The sequence below is a fragment of the Muntiacus reevesi genome, chromosome 16 (genome assembly GCF_963930625.1).
Source record: "Muntiacus reevesi chromosome 16, mMunRee1.1, whole genome shotgun sequence".
In the NCBI taxonomy this organism is placed as follows: Eukaryota; Metazoa; Chordata; class Mammalia; order Artiodactyla; family Cervidae; genus Muntiacus; species Muntiacus reevesi.
In genome coordinates this window covers 1,779,586-1,799,975 of record NC_089264.1, presented here as the reverse complement: position 1 = coordinate 1,799,975, position 20,390 = coordinate 1,779,586, and positions in this window count along the sequence as shown.

Here is a 20,390-nt window from a genome sequence, read left to right as displayed (position 1 = left end):
GGACTTCTTTGAAGAGTTCTTAATAGATAACTTTTTTTTTTCCTTAGTAGACTGAAACTCCAGAATATGTTAAAAGAAGAACTGTTCTGAATAAAATAATTGTGTTAACATATTTCTACGATATTACCTTTAATAGAACATGACAGACATAACTTGATGATAAAATACATAGTAATACCTTTCATGCAACATCAACAGAGTGATGATCTTTTAATAGCAGCAAGGAAAATCTAGCTATTAATATCCTTTTTCATTATTAATGGGTTGTAAGTTTGAGATTTCTCAGCCAAATGCTATGGATTAGGTTCACTGAGCCAATGCCTAATATTAACAGTTCTTTTTTTCTTAACTTTTCAGAATATATCAAAATATGTATTCCTGGTAAAATATGTCACATGAAAAAAAAGAAACATTCAATATCTTATTTTTGTGAATGACATAGAACAAAGTATATCATTAATGATGAAAGAGTAAATTCCAGTTTTATATATAATCATTTGTACTATTTCCATATCTCTGGGGGAATATATCACCTTGCTGTGATTGAATGAAAATCTTTAGGCAACAAAGAAAATAAACATAGGAATGTTAAGAAGTTGGTCAGAAGAAATGATAGCTGTGGACTTCTTAAAGTGTGGTTTTGAGGAAGGTGTTGTGAGAACAAGATAAAGGACTTGAAAGCATCCTTGTTCCTCATGGTGATTTCTGAACAAAGCTATCTCTTTGTTCTTTCATCATCCAGCTGCTCCAAGTGTTTCTCACTCCAGTGAGGACAGAGGCAGGACAGACTTCTCAGGGTCATGTCCCCATAACAACAGCAACATCTGTAAACTGTGGGGAGAATGGGCTTTGGATGAGCCATTAGCTAGATGTAGATGGAAGATAGGTGTTCTAATATAGGAACCAACTCTACTGTTACAAGTCACCACTACCTTGCACTTCTTTTCCTTGTTATCCCTAAACGTGAATAAATTGTTGCTGTTGTTCACTCAGTCCTGTCCAACTCTTTGCAACCCCATGTACTGCAGCATGCCATGTACTGCCCTTCACCGTCACCTGGAGCTTGCTCAAACTCATGTCCATTGAGTCAGTGATCCCATCCAACCATCTCATTCTCTGTTGTCCCCTTCTCCTCCTGCCTTCAATCTTTCCCAATATCAGGCTGTTTTCCAATGGGTCCACTCTTGGCATCACGTGGCCAAAGTACTGGAGCTTCAGCTTCAATATCAGTCCTTCCAATGACTATTCAGGGTTAATTTCCTTTAGGATGACTGGTTTGATCTCCTTGCAGTCCAACAGACTCTGAAGAGTTTTCTCCAACTCCACAGTTTAAAAGCATCAATTCTTTGGTGCTCATCCTTCTTTATGTTCCAACTCTCACATCCATACAAGACCACTGGAGCCTGAATAATAGACATTAAAATTTGCAGTCATATATTCCTTGTGTGTAGGCCAGTTAAGAAATGGGGCTTCTCTAGTGGCTCAGCTAGTAAAGAATCCGTCTGTAATGCGGGAGACCTAGGTTTGATCCCTGGGTTGGGAAGATCCCTTGGAGATGGGAATGGCTCCCACTCCCTGAATGGGAGTACTGAATGGCTTGGAGAATTCTGGCCTGGAGAATTCCATGGGCTGTATAGCCCATGGGGTCACAAAGAGTCAGACACAGCTGAGTGACTTTCACTTTCACTCCTAGCATGTAGGTCAATTGTGCATGAACATGAACTGCAGTCCAGGTGAAGGGACAGAGGTTGGGCAGTACAGGCGGTAGGTTACAGTGAAGATCAGGGCATAAACAATCATCTAGCATTGTGACCTCCCAAGTGTTGGGGCTGAAAAGGCACCAGCATCATGACCTCATTATGGAGGCTCTTCCTGAGCCCAGGAGCACCAGCACTCTCCTTGAGTTTCTCAGAAATAATTAAGACCATTTGGAATGGACTAAATTCTGTGTAGGCAAGTAGAATTTTAAGAATTATCATTGCTGGGCAATCTCATTTTTTAAAATAAATCAGGGTATTCCAAAATTCTAGGTTGGTAAGGCCTATTCTAGCACACAAATTATAACAAGGAAGACATCAGAATTTTATTCTTAGCTATCTCACTAAATTGCTTCTCCAATTGCTTCTCACTTACTTCTGCAAAATTAAATCTATTTACAAAAGATTTTAAAGCAAAAATGTATTTCTCTGGTTAAGTAAATGAAAACTCATCTAAGAATTCTGTGGAAGTAAGGTGTCCTATGGTAAGATAAATGTGATAGTTTACAAAATTGGGAAATGGCTAATTGGTAAAACACATAGTCTTAGAGAGTATGATGATATGAAACAAAACATACACATGGTTGTCTCATGCCCAAGGAAATGCTATTATTTCACATTTTAGCTTACTTGGTAAAACAACCTCAAAAAATGGCATTATCCAATCTTTCTTCAGCAAAGCTTAAGTAGAGAGCATTGATCTTTTAAAAAATCTTCCAAAAATTTCACATCCATTAACCCAGTCCTTTTTGTGTAATAATTGCTGGTGTACATTTCCCATGTAGTGAAATGTACAGGTAGTGATTTCCCCTACATGAAATTTCAAACACTGCTTAGCCACATCTGAGCTACCTAAAGCCACAAAATGGAAAAAGATGTATACTATGATGCCTCCCTTTTCCTTTCAGCAGGGTCTGGGATATGGATGTGTCCAGGTGGCAAAAATGACTGTTATTTATATCAGAGAAAAACAGAACTGGAAAGAGGAACTGTCCATCCTTGATTTGGAGCAGAAGTAGAAAGTGCATTTGTTTGAAAATTCCAAGATGCCTTAAGTAGAATGGAAAACATTTTAATACCGGAAAATTAACATTTAAAAACACTATACACAAGTATTTATACGTACACAAATATGTATATTTAATGCCTTTTTTGAATGCTCAAAAATGATGTATAACATATATCATAAGCTATATATATCTTTAGGCTTCCCTGATGGCTCAGTGGTAAAGAATTTGCCTGCCAATACAAGAGACACAAATTTGATCGCTGGGTCAGGAATACCCCCATGGAAGAAGGAAATGGCAACCCATTCCAGTCCATTGTGTCACAAAAGAGTCAGACATGACTTAGTAACTAAACAGCAAGCATTTGCCTTTAGGAAACAAGTCAAAGTGAAAGTGTCAGATGTTCAATCATGTCTTACTCTTTGTGATCCCATGGACTGTAGCCCACCAGACTCCTTTGTCCATGGAATTTTCCAAGCAAGAATACTGGAGTGGATAGCCACACCCTTCTTCCGGAGATATTCCTGAGCCAGGGATCAAACCTGGGTGTCCCGCATTGCAAGCAGATTCTTTACCATCTGAGCCAGCAGGAAAGGGGATGCTGAATTAGATTTAAATCACTAGAATTTCTAGAAAAAAGATGACATCTCTCACTTCATCTTTCTCCCTTACCCTCAAGAACAAAGTTTTGTTAATTATCCTATTTTATCAGATATATTCTATGTCAGGAATCTAAGGGAGAATTAGCAAATCAAAGTCTCCATTTCTGGATTAAGCTTTTATATTTTGGATGATTAGCAACAATATTTCTCCATCCATATTGACATAAAATGTATCCTTGGAGTTAAGGATATAGATATTAATTACCTGAACTTTAGTTGCTTAGAGTGATTCAGGGTTTGCCCATAGTGCTACACAGTCATCCACAAAGGATGCCTCTAACTTATCACAATATCCTTCCCCAGCAAACCTGACCATGACATTCTAAATTTTGTCAACGCAGTGCCCTAGGAAGTCTCTAACAAGTCAAGAGGGTTGGCAAGAAAATTGAAACCTATTTGCTACCCTAAAAGTTGAGGGTTGTCTTTTGAGTAACATATCCTTATGACCTGATACTATTCTTCTCAATGGAAGATTCTGAGATTGGCTTCAGGAAGTTGTTAACTTGGTGAGCTTATCTTTTAGGGAAAATACACATGGGGTGGGGACAACATCACCAACTGGCCCTTTTGGTGGGAGCAGCAGAAAACATTGTCTTCTGGACCTTTCCTTTGGCAATAAACCCCACCACAAACATTAAGGATGAGGGCTTATGGAATCTTTCTCTGCCCAATATTATTTTACTATATTTGTCTCTGCAGTAGCTATTGACTGCTTCTTCATGGGATCAATCAGTGTAAACTTTTATCTTCTTCATTTAGAAAACAAGCCATAGCATCCTTACAAAGAAACCTATAAATGTCTCTAAAGAACCTCTATCATCATCTCCATTAGGTTAACAAGTCTATACCCTACCAGACCATATCATTTATTGTGCTTTCAGGAAGTGCACTTCACACGAAGGTCAGTTATGTTAATAACAATTTTAAAAAGCATCCCTACTATTTGCAACACGGGGTTCATCATTTCAAGTGGTTATGTGCAAGCTTTAAGTAAGATGGCAGCTTGGTAAAAATACAAATTCTTCATATTACCCTTCTAAATTGCTCGGAAATAACTGTTTCAGTGACTTTTAGGAGTAGCTCTGGTCATCCCATACAATTACTCAAATGAACACAAGTTAAATTTAAAAAGCCATTCTAGAGTTTAGCTAAATATAGAAAAGAACAAACTGGAGAATATTCAAATGTGATGATAATTTGATACAACTGCAATCATATTTAGTATTTTTATAACCATAACCAAATAAGATATTAGAAAACAGACATGTTCTGAGAACTAGTACCCAGTTATTTTCATTTCTTATAATAAAAAGTATCTTATGGTAATATCTACCCAGTTGTGATTATTCTGAGCTGAGGTAAAGAAAACACATATGCATTTAACTGGGTCGATCTATTTAACAAAAGACCAAAAAATGCTGGAACTATGACTGCCAATAGGGGATTCTGATATGATGTCAGTTCACCAGATTTTGTTCAGTTCGTGAATATAATTCCCAAATGAGTTAGTGTGAAAGTAACACTACTTGACTAATTCAAGCTCTTCAGGGAAATGTCACACTCCATAGGTCCTGGCTAAGTAAGCTCTCACTTCTAATTATGGAAAGCCATCTTCTTAGTTCATCATTACTCCATGCTACTGTGTCTTTACCCCTCTCCTTGGTTCATTGCTGATGCTTAAGCTTTCCCTGAAAAGGGGAAAATAGATTTTCAATCTGTATGATCTTTGGGTGAGCAAGGTTGTTTCTATATTTTTTTCATGTAAGCCACTGCCTGAAGTTGAAATCCTTATAGCATTCCGTGAAGGTCCTCAAATAGAAAAATATATATATATTATTTTAAGGAAAATCAATTAATCAAGCTAATGATTTCTATGTACATTTTAAGACCTTTAGAAAGTTCTGGCTGATAAGTGTGCATTGTGTGTAGCTCTTTTTTGAAAGAAAAAATTAATTCCTACATGTGATTTTAGAGATTCAAACAAATGTCTTTTCTTTCTTCTGACCATCCATAACAATTAACATGGACCAAGACACTAATGTAATTGTTATATATATATATATATATCTTATATCCTAACATGATATTTAATTTCCTACAGGCAAGGATCAGGCATATGTGTGCAGTGTAGCCTAAGGACTCTAGATGTCTCTGAAATCTCTGCATCTGAAAAGTGAATTGTAATTAAATTTAACAGATGACAACTTGGGAAATATCAGAATATGGGTTACATAGTTCAGAGAGTCGAGTAAAAAGGCAGTTTCATGGTGTGACAATTAGGCATAAGCAAGGTCTGAAAAAGTTGATTATTACATATCAGCTTCCCTGAGAAGTGACTGCTTTTCAGAATTTTTCTCCTTTTTAACTAAGAGATTTTTGCCTTCTTTTTCCAAACTCGTTCCTTAGCAACAGCTTCAAGGACTCTTTCAGTAAAAACAACTATTTTTAGATTTGAGTCAGTAGTAAAAATTCATGTTTTTGGACAGGAATACCATGAATAGCTTTGGACATAATTAAAGTCAGATAAATCAGAAACTTCCCCAGTGAAGGGCGTGATGGATGAGTGATGTAAAGAAATTTAGATAATTATTTGAGGTATGGACTATCTTATGGATTCCTAGATATTTAATAAATTCATGTAAACATTTCAAACTTCTGAAATTTAAACATCATTAATCATGGCTTTTATTTTAGTTATAAGTGTCTCACCTGGGCCTGCCTTACATGAAAAATAACCTGAATTCTTGATTTACTGATGGAAATCTCTGTTATCCAATAGGATAAATTATTTGTACCCAGAGTTTTTTCTACTTAGACACTGATTGTTGCTTCATAAAACAATGTGATGGAGCAGTTACTGCTAAAGCCAGTAAAAAATACACAATTGTTGATTTTACCTGCACACACTTATAAAGTGAAATTCCACTGAAAGTTAATTACAAAAATTAATTCTTAATTAGAGTCTACCACAGATGTCATATATATGTCTTATTATTAAATCTCAGTTGGACAAATAATAGTGATTTCAAAAGATTTTTTATTAACTTTATTTTCTAAAAACTTTGGAAGCTTCTCAAGTACTGTGTTCTTTACAAATGTAAAGCACTGCTTCAAATGTTCCCACTAAGTGCAGAGAATACACCGAAAAGCACTGTATGTAAAGTCCTAATTGAGACTTGAGTGTCTGCAAATAGGTGACAATGAATGGATTGGGACTTCCTGGTGGTCCAGTGGTTAAAAATCTGCCTTACAATGCAGGGGATGTGGATTCAATCCCTGGTTGGGGAACTAAGATCCCACATGCCACAGCATAATTAAGCCTGTGACACAACTAGAGAGCCCAGCACTGAAACCTAGGACCCCAGAGGATGCAATGAAAGCCCCACGTGCCACAAATAGGACCTGGCACAACTCAATAAGTAAATATCAAAAAGAAAATAATGAATGAAATTGCTTTCATCACAAGAGAACAGGTATTTCTTCTAAAGAGCAGAAAGTTTAACTGGGAGAAAAAGTGTAGCTGTGATGTTTTTGACCTCATCCTGCTCTAGAAACCTCAAGCTTGGTCCTCTTAGAAGAATAAGCTGGTCAGAAATTTTTTAAAATGGTTTAGATGCTCTTCTTTCCTAGATTAAGTCATTCCAACCAGACATGAAAGTAGAATTATCTCCTTTCTAGAGATATGTTCATTTTTAGGAAAGTCCAAATCTTTATAAATAAAATATGCAATGTAGTAGGCAGAATGTCTCTCAAAGATATTCTGTTTCTAATCCCCAGAATCTAGAGAAATGTTAATTGCATGGCATAGGAGATTTAAGGTAGCAGGTGGAGACATGTATGGCTGTTAATCAGGCTAACCTTATTTGGATCATCTGAGTGGACCCAGTGTAATCACAAGGGTCCTTAAAAGGGAAAACAGAGGCAAAAATGTCAATGTCAGAGTGATAAGATGTGAGAAATACTTGATTGGCAATTACTGGATTTGAAGATGGATGGGAGCCAGGAGCCAAGGAATGTGGGTAGCATTAGAACCTAGATAAAAACAAGCAAACCAATTTCCCTGGATGCTCAGAAGAAACACACTGCTGACATTTGATTTTGGCCCAGTGAGGCCCATTTTGGACTTCTCTCCTTCAAACTGTAAGAAAATAAATGTGAGTTGTTTTAAACCAATAAATTTGTGATAATTTGCTCCAGCAGCAATAGAAAACTAAGACAACAATCAACGAAGAGTAGACAGTTCCAAGAAGAAACACATCACAGAAATCCCTCCATGTGAATTTTGAAAGATTGGTTGCAAGTCCATTTGCTTGTAAATTCAAATTACAGTGTGGAAACAATCTGTTGATGGTGACAAAGCTGACATTCTTGGTTCCTGGGCAGAGCTTTATTCTTATCCATGATGTGTCGCAACTGTAAGGCAGCACAGAATTACTTTTCTACTTTGTGAAAACAGCCCTTTCCTAAAATAAGATTCCTTATTGGGCACTTGCCCCATCTCAGAAGAACTGACTGACATTGAGAATTAGAAGTCCCTCAGCTCCAGTTCTGAACTTTGCTGTGCTCATGGATTTAACTGAAAATTCCTCAGCTCCATCACTTCCCCAAGGTCATCCAAGTAGCAGGAGCAGATCCCCTCCTCCACTGGAGCTGCTGCCAAGAAGACACTGTTGACCTAAATGTTGTCTACATTACTCCCTTATGTGCTCTTATCTAAAATATGAAAAGAAGACTAAAAGTGTTTCTAACTCACCCCAAGTTTTATTTGCCAACATCCTTAATTCCCTACTGACTAACCCCATTGATTGTTTACATAGCTTATTATAAATGGCGTTTTCTGAACTTCCAGTTTTCCAAGTGTTCCTGGCTCTCCTCCTGCCCCCCACACCCCTACTGTGCTTATCTGACTGGGCAAAAGTTAGCTCGTACACCTCTAACCACATCCATCCTTTCTTGAGTTTGCCAAGCACTGTTCTGAGTCCTGCGCCAGCAATGATGAATAAGAATGACACGTTCCTTCCCTTATGGAGTTTTAATATTCTAGTCGGAATGTGAGAAGGACAGAAGCAAAACAGCAAACAAGTACTCTCATAGAGACATACACTCTGCATTAGGATTAGAATTTCAGGGGCTGATGAGTACTCAGTGAGAACCAGAGAGACTCGGAGACTGTTTTAGCTAAGAAGGTATCAAAGTTGTTTCTGAATTTTTTTTTTTTTTTTTAATTACAACGCTTTATTGCAGCATCGGCAAAGGTCAGATTTCTGAAGCTGGTGAAGATAGGGCAGCTTTTCCATGTGAAATGTTACAACTTTACAGTTTTGTTTCTGATTTAATTCTACATGCAGAAACTAAAACATGGTAAAAGAAAAAATACAAAACAGCTAGAAAAAAAGATGTAATCAAGTTGTAGCTTACAGATGTGCTTGCTCTTCAACTAAATTCACCATGCCTACTGGAAAGCAAACGAAAGACAACTATCCTAATAAATTAACAGATTGGCCAGAAACAGACTAAGAACTCTCATTTCTATGTAGTGGGCGGGAAACAAAACCAAACAAAAACAAAAGCAAAATAAAAGCTCTACTGTTTCCACACTTTGTTTAGAGACAGAGGCTGTAAACCCATGAAGGTCAACAAAATCTCCGCATCCCCTTCTTGCTGTCCTTCGTCCATCTTCTGTGGTGTCTGCCTGGCTCGCTGTTTGTTTTCAATGATACTTACAATGGGCTCGACTATCCCTGTTCTGTATTTTATTTTGCCACTTATGTCTTTAAAAAATACTTTCTGTCCCCATCTTTCCAGAAAATTTTAGAGAGCATAGGCAAAAATAATGATTAGATCACACACACACACACACACACACACACACCCAAATAAGCACTCACCCTCAAATGACCAAGCAATAGTTCAAACCGTCTTAGACTTACAAAATGAATCTGTTAATTTGTACCTATTGTCTGCTTATCTACTTTGAAACCACCCCATCTTTTTTTTTAATTGGATTATGATTGCTTTACAATATAGTACTTGTTTCTGCTGAACAACAAAATGTATCAATTCTATGTATACATATTCCCTTCCTCTTGGACATCCTTTTAAGAGAAAATAAAGCTTTCTAAAGCAGTTTATAGAAGAAATAACTCTACTTCAAGTACCTCATCTGGGAGCAGGGAGATAAATAAACCTTGAAATAAAAATCAAATAAATAAACATGAAAATTAAATTAAAAGTTTGAAAATGTTGAGAAACAAACACTATTGTCTATACAATATAGCATGTATGTGGAGACCATATAGGTGTAATGCTCTTTTTAAAAAAGAAAGTATGCCACATGTGAAGAAAAAAAAAAAAACTGTCAAATTTGAGGAAGAGTGATTTGACTTTTCATAGATCATCACTTAGGTTCAGTTTGATTTTTGATCTCCATAGCCAAAATGTGCTGACTTTCACCATATACATTATACAAGTCACCAAAGTTAAAAGGAAAAGCTGATCACAGGTTAAACCCACCACACATGTATATAGTCTCCTCTTCTAGTGCATTTAAAATATAATTTTATTTTTAAAATCTTAATTTAGATTTAAAAAATACACATACCTATTTTTTTTTTTCATTTAGTTTTATTAGTTGGAGGCTAATTACTTTACAAAATTGTAGTGATTTTTGCCATACATTGACATGAATCAGCCATGAATTTACATGTGTTCACCATCCCAATCCCCCCTCCCGCCTCCCTTCCCATCCCATCCCTCTGGGTCTTCCCAGTGCACCAGCCCTGAGCACTTGTCTCATGCATCCAACCTGGGCTGGTGATCTGTTTCACCCTTGATAGTATACTTGTTTCAATGCTATTCTCTCAGTACATCCCACCCACGATACCTATTAAAAATCAGATAAAACAGCATATCAGATATATATAATGATACATAAAATACATTAACATTCACGCTTTTTTTTTAAGTTGTAAGTTTGCCTTAAGTTAGATGATAATTTTAGAAATTGCTTTGTAAACAATGAAATGCCAGAGAAGTGTGATTTCTCCATTTACCTGTTCTGTTGGGTTGGACAAAATGTTCATTCAGATTTTTCTGCAATATCTTGTAGAAAAACACAAGCACTTTTTTTTACCAAACCAATATATTGTTTCGTGCCACTCAAGAGCTAAACTAGATGTGCTGTTTTTCTTCAGTTACTGATGTCACCCAGATACATTTTATACATAGTGGGTTACTTGTGTAAAATATTTTATAACTTAATGCTCTAAAAACAGTATAAAACTTTACATATATACATATGTTTTATAAATTTCAGCAATAAGGAATTTCAAAAAATATAATAGCTGTCTCAATATGAATAAACATCATTAGGCCATTTTAAAGAAAAAATATTTTTTATTTTTCAGTGGGTTTTGTCATACATTGATATGAATCAGCCATAGAGTTACACGTATTCCCCATCCCGGTCCCCCATCCCACCTCCCTCTCCACCCGATTCCTCTGGGTCTTCCCAGCCCACCAGGCCTGAGCACTTGACTCATGCATCCCACCTGGGCTGGTGGTCTGTTTCACCACAGGTAATATACATGCTGTTATGCATATATGCTGTTATGTTATGATAATATACATAAAAAATAAAAAAAAGAAAAAATAATAATAAAGAAAATTTAAAAAAAATAAAGAAAAAATAAATTTCCAGCCATGGGGTAAAATTTATTAATGGATGCTTTGAAATTCACAGATGTAGAATTACATCTTTTAGAAACATAATGAAATCTAAAAATTATTTAACTTCTATTCTTCATTTTAGAAATGCAGAAATGATATTCTTAGACAAGTTCAGGCCTTAATAATCTCATCGGAGCAGTCAGTGACACAAGGTGGTCAACTTCATGGCCTCAGCTCCAAGCCTGGGTCTTTTACCACAGCTGAGACTCACCTCAGCTCTCACTTATTCATTATATATGACCAAAACAAACTTTTTCTAAAACCAAAAGGAATGCATTTTCATGATTTTTATGGAATAAACATTATTCATCATGTAAAGAACTCCAGTAATTTGTTAAAATTCTTCTCATTCTACTAGAAATGTAATACTATCATTCAATTCAGGAAAGATATACTCATTTGAATGCAGATTTCCAAAGAATAGCAAGGAGAGATAAGAAAGGTTCCTCAGTGATCAGTACAAAGAAATAGAGGAAAACAATAGAATGGGAAAGAATAGAGATCTCTTCAAGAAAACTGGAGATACTAAGGGAACATTTCATGAAAAGATGGGTTCAATAAAAGACAGAAATGGCATGGACGTAACAGAAGCAGAAGATATTAAGAAGAGGTGGCAAAAGTACACAGAAGAACTGTACAAAAAAGCTCTTCACGACCCAGATGATCACAATGGTGTGATCACTCACCTAGAGCCAGACATCCTGGAATGTGAAGTCAAGTGAGCCTTAGGAAGTACCACTATGAACAAAGCTAGTGGAGGTGATGGAATTCCAGTTGAGCTATTTTAAATCCTAAAAGATGATGCTGTGAAAGTGCTGCACTCAATATGCCAGCAAATATGGAAAACTCAGCAGTGGCCACAGGACTGGAAAAGGTTTGTTTCCATTCCAATTCCTAAGAAAGGCAATCCCAAAGAATCCTCAAACTACCACACGATTGGTCTCATCTCACACACTAGTAAAGTAATGGGCTCAAAATTCTCCAAGCCAGGCTTCAGCAATATATGAACCATGAACTTCCAGATGTTCAAGCTGGTTTTAGAAAAGGCAAAGGAACCAGAGATCAAATTACCAACATCCACTGGATCATCGAAAAAGCAAGTGAGTTCCAGAAAAACATCTATTTCTGCTTTATCGAAGCCTTTGACTGTGTGAATCACAGTAAACTGTGGAAAATTCTGAAAGAGATGGGAATACCAGACCACCTGACCTGTCTCTTGAGAAATCTGTATGTGGGTCAGGAAGCAACAGTTAGAACTGGACATGGAACAACAGACTGGTTCCAAAGAGGAAAAGGCTGTATATTGTCACCATGTATATTGTGTATATTGTCACCTTCAAGGCTTTATATTGTCACTGTGCTGACTGGATGAAGCACAAGCTGGAATCAAGATTTCTGGGAGAAATATCAATAACCTCAATATGCAGAAGACACCATGCTTATGGCAGAAAGTGAAGAAGAACTAAAGAGCCTCTTAATGAAAGTGAAAGAGTGCTTAAACTGTTGGCTTAAAGTTCAACATTCAGAAAAAACAAAAAAAAGATCAAAGCATCCAATTCCATCACTTCATGGCAAATAGATGTAGAAACAGTGGAAACAGTGGCAGACTTTATTTTTGGGCTCCAAAATCACTACAGATAGTGATTGTAGCCATGAAATTAAAAGACACTTACTCCTTGGAAGGAAAGTAATGACCAACCTAGACAGCATATTAAAAAGCAGAGATGTTACTTTTCCAACAAAGGTCTATCTATTCAAGGCTATGGATTTTCCAGTGGCCATGTATGGATGTGAGAGTTGGACTGTAAAGAAAGCTGAGTGCAGAAGAATCGATGCTTTTGAACTGAGGTGTTGGAGAAGACTCTTGAGAGTCCCTTGAACTGCAAAGAGATCCAACCAGCCCATTCTAAAGGAAATCAGTCCTGAGTGTTCATTGGAAGGAGTGATGCTGAAGCTGAAACTCTAACACTTTGGCCACCTGATCCGAAGACCTGACTCATTAGAAAAGACCCTGATGCTGGGAAAGATTGAAGGTGGGAGGAAAGGGGGACGGCAGAGGATGAGATGGTTGGATGGCATCACCGACTCAGTGGAATTGAGTTTGAGTAAACTCTGGGAGTTGGTGATGGACAGAGAAGCCTGGCGTGCTGTAGTCCATGGGGTTGCAAAGAGTCAGACACGGCTGAGCAACTGAACTGACTGAATTCTTTGAATTTGAAAGATTTTCATGCAGCAAAATAAATGTTGCCTAAGCTGTGTTCTCTCTCCTCTCAAGAGTTCTCCTTTAGGCTGTGAACTGAGGATTTTTACTGAAAGTATGTCTTCCTATAAAACAGCTTCTTTAATGCCCTCCTGTTCATCTTAACATTTCCTCTCAAAAGGATTTTCATTATTGCACTTGTGATTCAAAGTAACATATATTAGTGGAAATAAATCTAAATTTTTAACATATGTCTATTTACATAATAAAGAACTATCAAAATACTTAATATCCTGTTTCTGTTTATGATTGTTAAGACAAGAGGTTTTTCTCCAGATTTACCTAGTGTCCTTGATAAAACACAGAAGCTACTGAGCTTAAATTTGTAAGAAGTGAGGGCTCCAAGTGTACATTTTTAAACAAGAATTCCAAATGAATTTTACTCTCACAAAATGTCCATTTAAGTTCTTGAAGACTGTGACAACTTAATATTTGTCGTTAAAAAAAAAAAGTCAGATGCAAAGTTGGAGCCTCATTTAAATTAATTAAATAGAATTAGCTCTGGCTTCAATAAGAAAATAGGGGAAGAGGAGTGTTGAGAGAGAAATGGGAAAAACAAAACTTAAATTCTTATCAATTCTTGGAGGCTGAGTGCCACACATATCCTCTCCTAGCTCAGAAGTCCTGCAGCCTGGCACCCACATATCTGAGGCCCATTTTGGGTACTTATGATTCACCAAGAACTGTATCAGTTGAACTGATGTACCCTTGTTTGATCGTCAAAGCATCCTGGCACACACCACCTTTACAGAGAGGAAACCACTTCCATTTGCTCAGAGGTTAAATGACTCAAGGACATGCTGCACCTAAGTAATTATACTGAGACTGAAAGTCAATTATTTTGACTTTTAGCTTAAGGTGTTTTCCTTTGATTTTGCTGCTCTCACTCCTATAATTTTATTTTTTCCCCCCTGATTATACCCATATTTAAATTTACTCAGTTTTCCATGGATCTAAAATCTTCAAAATTAGAATGCAATGCACATAACTAGAATAATACTATGAGATATGTTTATATATTATGTTTCTATTCTCAACAAATCAAAAATCAAAACAATACTAAGAATAGGAAAGATTGAAACATGCTTCTAAAAGATAAAAAGAAATTAGAAAACAATAGTTTTTACAGGAAACTATATTCAATATCCTGTAAAAAAACATAATGGAAAAGATATGAAAACTATATATATATATATATATATAATTTTTCATATTCAATTATACATATAACTGAATATTTTTCATATTACCAGAGACAGGGAGAGAGAAGGATGAAGGGATGGAGGAAGTGAGGGAGTCAGAAAGAGAGAGACTGCCTAGGGAGAGAAAGATGCAGAGACAGAGAGAGAGATTTTCTGCCTCTCTGCCTCTCTCTGTGTGTGTCTCTGTCTCTCTGTCTGTCTTTCTCTCTCTCCATCCCCACCCTCGTTCTTTCTCTGTCTCTCTTTCACCCTGCCTCTCTCTTTCCCCCCCTCACTGAGTCACTTTACTATACACCAGAAACTAATACATTATAAATTACCTACACTTCAATAAAAAATAAATTAAGATAAATACGTTTTAAATTGATGTTAAGATGATTCTGCCTTTAAAAAACAACTTCCAGATAACATTATTCAAGATAAAGCAAAATATTTTCCTTAAGAAGTTAGAGAAGAGCTCATAGTTTGTGAAAATAGTGCAGACTTCTCTGCGTCAGAAAGTGTTCTGTGCATCTGATTTATTCCACTGCCCACTGTATTAGCTTCCAAGGACTGAAGATAACAAGATACCACAATCTGGGTACCTTAGAACAACAGAAACGTATGGCTTCACAGTCTTAGAAGTTCACAGTCACAGTGATGGCAAGGCCACGCTCCCTGGTCCCCTTCCAGCTCCTGGTCTGTCGATAACCTTTGGCAGCCACGGCTTCCAGTTGCACACCTTCAGAACCTGCCTTGTTATCTCAAGATGCTTTCTATGGGTATTTCGGTCGTTAAGTGTCTATCTTCTTACAAGCACACAAGTCATATTGAACAGAAGTCCATCCTATCACAGGATGATCTCAATTAATTACATTTGCAACAACTCGATTTCTAAATAAGATCACAGAATGAGTTTCTGTGACTTAGAACTGCAATATATCTTTTCATGGGGAACATAATACAACTCATAACACACATGAAAAAATACAACTTCAATGACAATTCTATAGTGTTTCCTGATGCTTTTTTTAGATAATTCTTCAGAAACACCTTTCAGTCATTGCCGAGCCTAGTAGTTCTATATGTACTTGGCTAAATTCATCAACAGCATATAGGCAAGTGTGTATATGTGTTATGAAACTCAGGTTTGGCTGCCTGCTGTTCAAAAGCCAATACTTGGGAGATAAGTATTGTTAGGAAAAGGAAGTTTGTTGTATTTGGGAGGCTGGCAACCTGGATAGAAGGTGGACTCATGTCCAAAAGCCAACTCCCCTACTGCCAACCAGGGGGCAAGCACTTTTAAAGGTGAATTTCAGGGGTATAGGCAGAGGGAGGTGGCTACCTGCAGAAACAGCATAGTCACCTCCAACAATCATCTTAGAATTGGTCATCCACTGGTCTGATCAGCACCATCTTGATTGTTCTGAGTATGGTTAATTTTTAGTTCCAGGGTAGGTTTTTTCCCATTTCTTTGAGGTCAGTTCTGAGAATAGTGGCAACATATGTCATGGCTACAGTATAGTTATGTAGTTAACTTCTTCTACCTGGTGGGGGTTTCAGTATCTAGAAAACAGTTCAGAGGATGTGGCTCAGAATATTATCTTTAGCCCTAGAGGAGGAACTAAAGGCCTTTGATTTTTTTTTTTAATGACTAAACTATTATTATTTTGTCTTGCTTGATTATTTTTCTTTACATATGTTCTCATTCATGTGATTAATTTTGTTCTTTGGCTAAAGTTTTTCTACAAACTTGATGCAGACAAGACATTGGGTTGTCAAAGGAAGGCCCCTTTAAGGGTCTTTGGTATGCACTTGTTGCATATGCACTTGTTTTAAACATAGCACATATGCACTTGATGCTATATTTAAAAACAGCAGAAATGACAAGTTCTTGTCTTGAAAACTTACATTTAATCAGTGTTCACACTTAGAAATGTCATTGTTTTAATTGGCTAAATTAGACACAATCCCTACTATATTTCAACACCTGATGATATGAACACTTCACTTTGTATTCATGACAGGTACAATTCTGATGAGGAGAAATTCACTTAAAGTGATAATGCCTATGTATTTTGTAGTTGCAATGTATAAGTAAACTTAAACTAAATACATGGAATATAAAAACTGAAAGAAGGCTCTAATTACAAACATCCCATCTCAATGTCCTATAGCAGTTTCTCCCCAGCCAAACTGGCACATTTTTCTCCATACCTGCTATTCCTACTCCTGCATCTATTCCCCACCATCCTCCACCAGAAACGTCCTCTTTACTCCACATCCCTATTCTTCCCTTTCCTTAAAGGCCAGTTTAAATGACATCATCTCCATTAAATTTCTGTTTCTGAGAATCATTGCTCTGAGCTCCTGTCACACTGACTGTACCACTGGCCTGGCTTCATGTGCCTTGAACACAAAGTTATTTTTGCTAGTGTTTTCTATGGAAAGGACACAAGTTGTATAGATAAAGAATAATAAAGACATACACCAATTGGGGACACCATCCATTTCTCATATCCAGGAGAGTACTCTGCAAAATTAATTAAATCAATAAATATTATGTACTGCATGATTTTTAATAATGCTCATGTTAAGTTTATATCACATAAATTTATTGTAATATGACATGCTTATATAGAGCACCAAAGAAAACCACCAAGATCCCTTTAAAACTCACTGTAATGTAAAATCTATGAGGGTAGTGACCTTAGCTGACTAATTCACCATGGAATGATTTGCCATATCCAATATACATCTCTTGGTTCAGAGATGATGTTCAGTACATATTTTCTGCATGAATACACACATGAATGAATTACCTCTTTGCTATTTTCAGTGCCTAATAAAGGTCTTTATCATATCTTGCCTGGTCTGTTACCATAGATTTCTAATGATATAGTTGGCTGGCTAAATGTTTACAGACCCATTTCCATTTCCCCCTGTTAGATGTGGCCACCTAGATGTGGCTGATTCCCATGCAGCTACATGCGTACTAGTGACAGTGTTGGGTCAGTAGAATTTGAATAGAAGGGACACCTTATCTGCGATATATACTGCTTTGTTAGAGTTACAGTTAGAGTTAGACAAAAATCTTCCACATTGCTTCTCTACTTTTGTCTTCTGGTCAGATCCAGAGGAGTCAGAAGACCCTAGAGGATAAAGAGTTTTTGGATGAAAGGAATCTAAGGTCCTAATTGCATGGAAAGGAGCCAGACACCCATACCTTTGACAATCTGCTCCTGACTGTGATGCTTAAAATTTAGCCTCCATTGTGTTAAGAGATGAGATCTTTTGGATTGTTAGAACAGTGAACATATCATAACTAGTACCAAAATTGGTGTCTTGAAGGAAGGTTTTATTTTAGTAAGGAAAACTAACATTGGACTTAATTGTCAATTGTCAGGAGAAGGTAAACAATTATTGGAAACTGAAAAAGTGGAGACCCATGATATGTGATGCCAAAATAACTATTAAAGCTGTCACCTGAGATTACTTGGAAGAAAAGACAATGAATCTGGAAATTTGATGGCATTGGTTGGAAAGAATTCTAGTTTTGTGCATTTGACTTCTGTTTACCAAGATATTAAAAAATAAATTAGTTCAGCAATGAACTGGCCAATGTACAGGATGAAAACAAAACAGTGTACAGGCTTGGGGGAAAAAAAAAAAAAAACAGAAACTTAGAGCACTTAAGACTGGAAAATAAATTTGCTTCTCTATCTTAAGCTATTTGAGATAGAATTTTAAAAGTCTGTGAGCAGCCAATGCTCAGAAATGTTCTCAACTGAGCAAGGAAATTCAAACTGTCAAATGTCAAGTGTGCCTTTTCTATCTGTTATGACCTCAAAGTACCCTCTAAGTTGAAAGAGACCTACCTGCAGACAAAGAAATACAAATAAATAAATGAATGAGACCTCAGAATTGTGCCTAGGAAAATACTGTCATACATAATTATCTATAACTTAATACTAAGTTCTGAGGGAAATGTATGCCAAAGAAACCACAAGTCCAAATTAAAAATTAACTTTCTTGGTTAGAACAAGTTAACTTCTAGGACTCCAAGCTTGTTCCATCAAAAAGCAGCCTGTGAAAGATGAACAACCCCTGGGAAGTATGTGCTCCAGGATGCTTAGTTCAGACATGGTCCCAAAGGGCAGTTGAAAAGGAATACCTTCTCAGACCAAACCCTCAGAGGAAAACTGAATAAAGAAATTTCTCTTACAGAGTGCAATAGAAGCAGGATCTAATTTTCCTGGCTTACAGGGTAGAATCTACCAAATATGTCTGCCAAATATTCAGCATTCTTATGACTGGCTGGGACCTCCAAACATTTCTTGGAAACTGGGATCCTTTCCTGAAGTGCTGCAATGCTTTTACCTGGACACACCTCTCTGCCAGCAACAAAATACAAGCAAATATGTGAGGTTAAAATTAACATTGTGCATGCATAGTTGGGGCAAATTCTGGACCCAAAAGAGACCAAAACAAAAACCAAAACCAAAAAAACCCAACCACCATCATGAAGAGCCAGGAGAAAAGCAGGGTACTGAGCATGTCCCCTGCCCTCAACATCACCTAAGAGATGGGAAGAACACATAAGCGACCCCTCAGACCTGACTCCCTTGACACATCACTACCCTCACTTCAAAAAAGGAAAAAGTTCAGCCCCCTCAGGGAGTGAGTGAGCAAGGGAACTTGTTACTTGTTCTAGCCACCCCCTATTTGATTAGACTCCCCAATAAAGCCTTGCCTTGAATTTCTGGCCTCTAGTCAATTTCTATTGATTGGGTAAGGCCAAGAACCCTGGTCAGTAACATTATTTCTGTGCCTTTTCCTTAATAGAGAAGTTCTAATGCCCTTCCCCATATCTCCTGGCAAAATTCTGTCATCCTTAAAGGATCAGTTTAGACTCCACTCCATCTCTTGCCCCACTCCTTCTGCTCACTCACACTCCACAGATAAAATTAGTCCCTTCTCTATCACCCTGAATTGTCTTAATACATTGACTACACTCATCATTCTTCATTGTTAATGAGTTTATGCATTGATTTGTGAATTCTTTCAAAGGAAGACAGATCTTATTGATTTGCAAATGCTTACCACCTGGTATAGGGTCTGGCACATAGAAAATGTTAAATATTACTACTCTGAGATTTATAGGTGCTTCTAATTTTCTGTTGGTTTTACTCAAATTCTAATGAACTCTTGTCTATTTCTTTTTGAAATTTGGCCAATATTTTTCCCCTCTATTTACTTCTACTCTTTTTATTTTCCATTCTATTGTTTTCCTCTATTTCTTTGCATTGTCCACTTAAGAAGACTTTCTTATCTCTCTTTGCTCTTCTCTAGAACTATGCATTCATTTGGGTATATCTTTTCCTTCCTCCTTTACCTTTTGCTTTTCTTCTTTTCTTAACTATTTGTAAGGCCTCCTCAGACAATGAATTTTCCTTCTTGCATTTACTTTTCTTGGGGATGGTTTTGGTCACAACCTCCTGCACAATGTTACAAACATCTGGCCATGTTTCTCAGGAACTCTGCCTACCAGATCTAATCCCTTGAATCTACTCATCACCTCCACTGTAAGGCATAAGAGATCTGAATGGCCCAGTGGTTTTCCCTACATTCTTCAATTTAAACCTGATTTTGCAATAAGGAGCTCATGATCTGAGCACAAGGACAGTCAGTTCCAGGTCTTGTTTTTGCTGACTATGTAGAGCTTCTCCATCTCTAGCTGCAAAGAATATAATCAATCTGATTTCAGAATTAACCATTTGGTGAGGCCCATTTGT